Below are 5158 nucleotides of genomic sequence, written 5' to 3'. Positions count from 1 at the left end.
AAAAAAAAAAAAAAAGAAAGAAAAAGAAATAGCACCATGATCTCAGACTCAACACATCCAAACTGAAACTCTGCCTGCTCAAAATCAATGTGTCAACATGAACAATATTATTTCCTTCCACATTCGGAGACGTTCATATATCTCAGACTCTGCGGGCTTTGAAGTTGCAGAATTTCATAATACATCCCGGCACAGAACTTTGCATACAGAAGGTATTCGATGACAACTGAGTGGTGTGCCCTGGAGCCTTTCGATTTTAGGAGCAGTACAACTTGGTAGTGAAGAGTAAGGGTTTTTAATCAAAGGGCCCAAGTTCAAACCCTGACACGGCCACGTCAGTGTATGAGACTAGTCGTATCAAGCAACCCATCTAAGCCTCAGTTTCTTCATCTCTAAAATGGAAATTATAACATCACTTGCCTCAAGGACTGGAGACAAACGTCCACAAAGTGTCAAGCACATAGTAAATCCTCAATAAAAGCTGGTGGTTATGTATAACATCATTAATTCAGTGCCTACCAGGCACAGACCACGACAATGCAACGAGTTTCTCGCACCCTTCAATGTGCACCACACTTTTGTCCTTCCCATTTTACAGACAAGAAAACTAAGGGTCAACAGAATCGAGCTTGTTTGAGGTCTTGGAAACATCTTCCAGGGCGCCCGTAATTCCAGCTACTCGAGAGACTGAGGCAGGAGAATCGCCTCAGATTGGGGCTAGAGGAACTTCTACAGGAAGATTATTTAGTTCAGTGATGGTTCTCACCTGTGTGTGTGGGAGAGCGCGGAGGAGACCACCCCCCACACCCTCCCCCCCCCCACGAAACCCCGGACATCTGGCACTGTTTGGAGTTATTGTTGATCCTCACGATTTGGAGGATGGGGATACTGCTGGCATCTAGTGGGTAGAGGCCAGAAATACTGCTCAACTTCCTAGATTGCACAGGGAAGACCCCCACCACACACAACCAAAAACTATCTGACCCCAAACATCACTAGCACCAACGTTGAGAAACCCCTGCCTAGCCAGATCGTTCTCCTGATCTTCTACTTCTGGAGCACTGGCCATCCGGATCCCAGATGAACACTTTCTAGCAAGGGGGCTCAGTCCCGCCACGGGAAGCCCGTGCAGAAGTTGAGCAGAAGTTCTCCTTCTCCTCCTGCTCTGCACACAGTAGGGACCAAAACCCATTTTAACAAGCCCCGCAGCCCAGAGCACCGGAAAAGGAAGGAAGAGCATCCATCCTCCATTGTTCAACTCCGGGCAGCTTGTGTCTCCAAGACACACACACATATTTCACAAATCCTAACGTCCCACGCCCCACAAACAGCTTTGTTAGAGATGGCGCTCAAAAAAAAATAGATGCAGTTTAGATTCCCCACCCCCCCGCCAGGACTCCCAGTGTGCCTACCGAAGGGTTGCACACTTCTCAAAGGACCTCGCACCGGCCGCGGTGTTCTGACAACGACCACAAAAGAATCTGTGGGATTTCCCGGGGGAGCGAGCCCGTGGGCCTTGACCTCCGCGCGCTCAAAGCGCTCCCCGCGCTCCCCCGCCGCTGGCCTCACTCTCCCGCCCCCGGAGCCCGGGCTTCCAAGACGACCGGGGCCCCGGCGGTGCAGCCCGGCCCCCTGGCGCGTGCCCACGCCGTGTCCCTCTCGCCCGTCCCTCGAGGTGCCCGAGGAATCCGGCCCCGGGGCCTGTGGCTGGCGCCCACATCGGTCCGCCCCGGCCCGCCTGCCGCGGTCCCCGTGCGCGTCCCCTCCCTCGGTCCGGCGCGGCCTGGGCCTTGGCCGGTGCAGGCCCGCGGGCGCCCCGCGGCCAGGCCAGGCGAGCTCAGGCCTGCCGCGGCCTACCCCGTCGGGCGCCGCCGAAGGCCCCCCCACCGCCTCACCTGGACGCGGGCGGGCGGGCCCGGGGCTGCTCCGGGGCGGGCGGGAGGCGGCGGCGGCGCGGCGCTAACGGCTCCGCTCGGCCTCGGTAGCGGTGGCGGCGGTGGCGGAGACGGCGACGGCAGCAGCGGCTCCTCCTCAGCGCGCACGACCCGCTCCGGCCCGCGGCCCGGACACGCCCCCCCGGCGCGCGCGCCCATTGGCCAGCGACCGACACGGCGTGCTGCTCATTGGTCGGCGTGGCTGTCGCGGCGCCCCCAGGCGCGCGGGAGAGGCGGGACTTCCGGTCGGCGCCGCCTGCGGAGGGCTCCGCGGCAGGCGGAGACGCGGGAGGCCAGCTATGGCCGCGGAGGGGGCGAGCTGGGGTCTGGATCTTGGAGGCTGACGAAATGCGGTGACTGAGGAGAGGCGCCTCTGGTCGAGCTCTTGCCGTGTGTTCCGCACCTGCCTTTCCTGCCGCCGCCTCCCATTAAGGTAGGAACGGTCAGCACGCCGAGGTTACGGGGACAGGACCTGTGTTCGAATCCCGGCCCCGACGTTTCTGCACTATGTGCCGTTAGGCAGGTGCTGACGTCACCTCGCCAGGCCTCAGTTTTCTTCTCTGGTGCACTGAGGAGGCGGGGCATGGAACGTGGTCAGCTTCACATTGCTCTTTGAGCAAGCCAGTTCCTGAAAGCTCAGCTTCTTATTCGTTCATTAAAATGTCATTGAGCGCCCACTGTGTGTCAGTCACTGTATGGGCAGTGAGCAGAAAAAAAAAATACCTGGCCTTATTGGGCTAACATTCTAGGCCAGCGCTGCCTTAGAATGCCTTAGTAGAAATAGATGCAAGATACATGTCTTAATTTTTTTTTATAGAGATGAGATCTGGCTCTGTTGCCCAGGCTGGTCTTGAACTCCTAGACTCAAGTGATTCTCCTGCCTCCGCCTCCCAAAGAGCTAGGAGCTAGGATTACAGGTGTAACTGCACTATGCCTATTTTTTTTCTTTTTCTTCCCCACCACTCTTTTTTTTTTTTTTTTTTTAAGACTGGATCTCACTCTGTTGCCCAGACTGGAGTGCAAGGGTGTGATCATGGCTCACTGCAGCCTCAAATTCCCTAGCTCAGGCAATCCTCCAACTTCAGCTTCCTGAGTAGCTGAGACTACAAGACGTGCCACCATGCCTAGCTAATTTTTTATTTCTTGTAGAGATGAGATCTTGCTATATTGCCTAAGCTGGTCTCAAACTTCTAGACTTAAGCCATCCTCCTGCTTTAGCCTCCCAAAGTGTTGGGATTACAGGCATGAGCCATGGTGCTCAGCCTATTCCTTTTTTTAATTATATATTTTTAGAAAAGTTTATTAGAGATTGGGTCTCACTATGTTGCCCAGGCTGGAGTGCAGTGGCTCTTCACAGGCACAATCATCCCACAGGTTTAACTCCTGACCTCAACTGATCCTCTTGCCTCAGGCTCCCAATAGCTGGTACTATAGGCACAGGCCACCACACCTAGCTCACGTGGGTAATTGTTAATTTTTTTTTTTTAGATGGCGTTTTGCTATTGTTGCCCAGGCTGGAGTGCAATGGCACAATCTCAGCTCACCGCAACCTCCGCCTCCCTGGTCCAAGTGATTCTTCTGTCTCTGCCTCCCGAGTAGCTGGCATTACAGGCATGTGCCACCACACCTGGCTAATTTTGTTAGAGACAGGGCTTCGCCATGTTGGTCAAGCTGGTCTTGAACTCCGGACTTCAGGTGATCCACCTGCCTTGGACACCCAAAGTGTTGGGATTACGGGAGTGAGCCCCCACGCCCGGCCGTAATTGTTAAATTTTAAAGTGGCTAGCATTCTGGGTCATCACTGTGCAGTAGAAGTATAAGCCAGCCACTTATACTTGGTCAGCGAGATATGTAATTTAAATTGATTAAATTGTTAGCCTTGTTTAAAATAAAAATAAAAACAGGTAATGTTAATTGTAATAATGTGTTTTATTTATTTATTTTTTTGACAGAGTCTCGCTCTGTTGCCAAGGCTGGAGTGCAGTGGTGGGATCTTGGCTCACTAAATCTTCTCCTCCTGTGTTCAAGTGATTCTCCTGGCTCAGCCTCCCAAATAGCTGGGATTACAAGCGCCTGCCACCACACCCCTCTAATATTTTTTTTTTTTTTAGATGAATCTCACTCTGTCTTACCCAGGCTGGAGTACAGTGGCATGATCTCAGATCACTGCAATCTCCGCCTCCCACGTTCAAAGCAATTCTCCTGCCTCAGTCTCCCCAAGTAGCTGGGATTACAGGCACAAACCACCACACCTGGCTAATTTTTGTATTTTTGGTAGAGACAGGGTTTTACCATGTTGGCCAGGCTGCTCTTGAACTCCTGACCTCAGGTGATCTGCCTGCCTTGGCCTCCCTCCCAAAGTGCTCAGATTACAGGCATGAGCCACCTCACCCAGCCTAATTTTTGTGTTTTTAGTAGAGACGAGGTTTCACCATGTTGGCCAGGCTGTCCTGCATGCTGTTTGTTTGTTTGTTTGTTTGTTTGTTTGTTTTGAAATGGAGTCTCGCTCTGTTGCCCAGGCTGAAGTGCAGTGGTGCAATCTTGGCTAACTGCAACCTCCACCTCCTGGGTTCACGCTATTCTCCTGCCTCCACCTCTTGAGTAGCTGGGATTACAGACATGTGCCACCATGCCCGGCTAATTTTCTGTGTTTTCAGTAGAAACAGTCATTATATTGCTCAGGCTGGCCTTGAACTCCTGACCTCAAATGATCCACCTGCCTTGGCCTCCCAAAGTGTTGGGATTACAGATGTGAGCCACCACACCTGACCCCTGCATGCTTTTGAAATCCAGTATGTATTTTATACTCCACAGCACAGTGCATCTCAAGTCGGACTGGCTACATTTCAAGGGCTAAACCATCACATGTTGCCAGTGGCTGCTGCATTAGACTGTGCCATGCTGGATGGTGAGTCAGAAGAGAAACCAAGTGGATTCCATGTCAAGTGTTGAACAGGCTAAGAAGAAAAGTAAATTGGGGAAAGAGCTTGGGGAATGTGGGATTTGCTGTTTGAAAGTGGATGGTTGGGGGCCGGGCGCGGTGGCTCAAGCCTGTAATCCCAGCACTTTGGGAGGCCGAGGCGGGTGGATCATGAGGTCAAGAGATCGAGACCATCCTGATCAACACGGTGAAACCCCATCTCTACTAAAAATACAAAAAATTAGCTGGGCATGGTGACACGTGCCTGTAATCCCAGGTACTCAGGAGGCTGAGGCAGGAGAAT

At 53.0% G+C, this 5158-nt stretch overlaps 1 protein-coding gene and 1 long non-coding RNA gene across 4 annotated transcripts in view; one reads left to right on the top strand and one right to left on the bottom strand.

The window, feature by feature from the left end:
• ELAVL1 (ELAV like RNA binding protein 1) overlaps window positions 1–2062 on the bottom strand; it is a 43116-nt gene extending 41054 nt beyond the window's left edge. The window contains exon 1 of the mRNA XM_017500111.2: window positions 1896–2062. The gene's annotated coding sequence lies outside the window, so the exon portion shown is untranslated. The remainder of the gene's footprint in view (window positions 1–1895) is intronic.
• Window positions 2063–2173: 111 nt separating this feature from the next.
• LOC108283649 overlaps window positions 2174–5158 on the top strand; it is a 25133-nt gene continuing 22148 nt past the window's right edge. For all 3 annotated transcript variants that reach the window (XR_005195704.1, XR_005195703.1, XR_005195702.1), the window contains exons 1-3: window positions 2174–2367; window positions 3581–3785; window positions 4754–4842. This is a non-coding gene — a long non-coding RNA (uncharacterized LOC108283649). The remainder of the gene's footprint in view (window positions 2368–3580; window positions 3786–4753; window positions 4843–5158) is intronic.

Source organism: Cebus imitator, unplaced genomic scaffold, assembly GCF_001604975.1.
Source record: "Cebus imitator isolate Cc_AM_T3 unplaced genomic scaffold, Cebus_imitator-1.0 Scaffold263, whole genome shotgun sequence".
In the NCBI taxonomy this organism is placed as follows: domain Eukaryota; kingdom Metazoa; phylum Chordata; class Mammalia; order Primates; family Cebidae; genus Cebus; species Cebus imitator.
Note: the sequence above shows the minus strand (reverse complement) of the source record. Positions and strands in the feature narration are given on the sequence as shown.